The sequence below is a fragment of the Pongo abelii genome, chromosome 4 (assembly GCF_028885655.2).
Source record: "Pongo abelii isolate AG06213 chromosome 4, NHGRI_mPonAbe1-v2.0_pri, whole genome shotgun sequence".
NCBI classification, from domain to species: domain Eukaryota; kingdom Metazoa; phylum Chordata; class Mammalia; order Primates; family Hominidae; genus Pongo; species Pongo abelii.
The window spans coordinates 18,568,765-18,571,531 of NC_071989.2; the positions used below are offsets into that span (position 1 = coordinate 18,568,765).

General features: G+C 34.9%; 1 non-coding gene across 1 annotated transcript; it reads left to right on the forward strand.

Annotated features, from left to right (window-relative positions):
* Positions 1-1,611: 1,611 nt before the first annotated feature.
* Positions 1,612-1,688, forward strand: LOC112133609 (small nucleolar RNA SNORD81). Its single transcript, XR_002915241.1, has one exon. It is a non-coding gene; the product is annotated as a small nucleolar RNA SNORD81 (small nucleolar RNA).
* The last annotated feature ends 1,079 nt before the right edge of the window (positions 1,689-2,767 follow it).

Here is a 2,767-nt window from a genome sequence, read left to right on the forward strand (position 1 = left end):
CTTAACCACTATCTGAGTTGCGTTGAAATCAATCACATGAGTAGAAGTGTGCAGCTGTTGTCAGACAGTTCCCAACCCCTTGAATAAAACAAAAAATATTTGTACTATGATCATTTTGCCATGATGGCAAATTTGAAAGAACAACAGCAAAATATTGCCAGGAACACTGAAAATATCTAATAATGTATCAAGATCAGATATAGCAACCTTTCTCAAATTTTACATTTTGTAAACCTCCTGTCCTATATACTTTGGAATAAATGAACATAGCCTTTGGCAGAGAAAAGTTCTATCAAAGAATGTCTGTACTATTGATGCAGACAGTCTGTATCCTTCAGTTACTGCAATTGTTAATCATCATTACAACGGTGATTAAAGTTCATTATTCAATAGTATTTTAAAGGTCAATGAGAAGAGTCAAACTCTATAAAATATTTGAAGAGATGTATTCTGAGCCAAATACGAGTGACCATGGCCCCTGACACAGCCCTCAGGAAGTCCTGAGAACATGTGCCCAAGGTGGTTGGGGCACAGCTTGGTTTTATACATTTTAGGGAGGCATGAGACATCAATCAAATACATCTAAGAAGTACGTTGGCTTGGATCAGAAAGGTGGGACAACTCAAAGCAGGGGCTGGGGAGAGGGGAATGCTTCCAGGCTATAGGTAAATTTAAATATTTTCTGGTTGACAGTTGGTTGAGTTGTCTAAAGACCTAGAATGGATAGAAAGGAAATATTCAGATTAAGATAAAAGATTGTGGAGACCAAGGTTCTTTTGAAGGCTTATAGTGGCTGCCCTTAGAGTCAGTAGATGACAAATGTTTTGTATTCGGATCTTTGAGGTGCTAGACTTTTAATCTCTTTAGGATTGAGAGGGCCCAAAGGAAAAAGATCTAGCTATGTTCATAGGGATTCTTCACAGATGCAAATTTTCCCCTACAAAGTACAGCTTTGCAGGGCCATTTCAAGATATGGCAAAGATACTTGTTTTGGGGTAAAATATTTTTATTTTCTTCCTTGTCTCATTATGTCAGATTCACTTTGGAAAGTAAGTCACAATATATAGGGTTACATAACCAACCTGATGAGAATTTATGATTTGTAGGACATGACTCTCCAGACCCCTTAGGAAGAAATTTGGGCAAGATAAAATCAGAGCTTAGTCCTCATAAGCTATGCTACTCAAAATATTTTTCAATGTAATTTCCTAATGAAGACCCACTGCAAATTAAAACCTTTACTAACCTACAGCAATATAAAAAAATAAATATTGAAAACAATGATATATGCAATCAGAAGACCTAAACAAGTTACATTTAGAAAGAAAGAAAGAAAGCAATCCTAAGGAAGCATTGAAATAAATTATTTTCACTAATTAGATTATTCAAAAAGGAAAATCACTGAAACTGTAGAAAAGCAATAAGAAATAAAAATTTCAATTACATGATTAGTGATAGCTATGTGCAAAAACTATGCTAGACATTGAATCATATTTAAACACCTTCAAAATGACCACAGGAAGCAGTTGTTATTATCCTGATTTTATGAATGAGAAAAATTAGGCCCCCAGCTGTTTATTACTCATGTATTCATTTATTCAAAAATAGCTTTTGGATATATGATAATCTCACTCCAACTTAAACTCTCTTGCTGATTATTTGATAATAATAACAGGTCAGATATTCTTTTAAAAATATATAGCTATTGAATGTCTGCTCTGCTATGTTTACTATTTTGTTTGGTGAACGAAGACATGGTTAAGCCCCAAGGTCATGGAGTTTATAATCGACCAGAGGAGATAAGTAGTTAAAATAAATACATTTTCTTGGTCTTGGTAAAGATTAACAGGTAAATTTAGATAGAGTAAGGAATGACGGGTAATAATATAAAATTTGGGGTTGCTACTTTAAACATGTGATCAGGTTGACAGTTATAATATGCTAGTATTTTAGTAGCAAACTACATCAAGTGAGGTAGAGAACCATGATGATGACTGAGTGAGTGAATTTCAGAAAGAGGAAATATTGAGGGCTAATATCTGACAGGCAGATTGCCCAAAGTGACTCAGCTGGAAAATAGTTCGAATCCTCATCATAATGATTTCAGAGTCTGTCTTCTTACCCACTGCAGAATGCTAGAACATGTCTGGTTTCCCATGACTTCACCAACGTTGCACTATTTCAGACATTTTCAGTTTTAACAATTAAACAGAAAAAATAATGGTTTGTGTTCTTTTCTATTTGCAACTTATTACTAGAAAAGTTAAATATGTTTTTATGAATATTTCTGTTATTTGTATTTATTTTTCTGTGAATTACCTATTCAGAGTTGTATTAGTCGGTTTTCATACTGCTGTAAAGAACTGCCCAAGACTGTGTAATCTATAAAGGAAAGAGGTTAAATTGATTCACAGTTAAGCTTAGCCTGGGAGGCCTCAGAAAACTTACAATCATGGCAGAAGGGTAAGGGGAAGCAAGGAACATTCTTCACAAGGTGACAGGAAGGACAATGAATGCAGGAGGAACTACCAAACACAAAATCATCAGATCCAGTGAGAACTCACTCACTATCACAAGAACAGCATGGGGGAAACTGCCCCCATGATTCAATTACCACCACATGGTTTCTAAATGTGGGGATTTGGGGGAATTACAATTTAAGATGAGATTTTATGTGTGGACACAGCCAAACCATATCAAGAATCTTTGTTTATTTTCCCATTGGGTTGTTCACTTTAAACTTTCTACACACTAAGTTTGCGTAAAA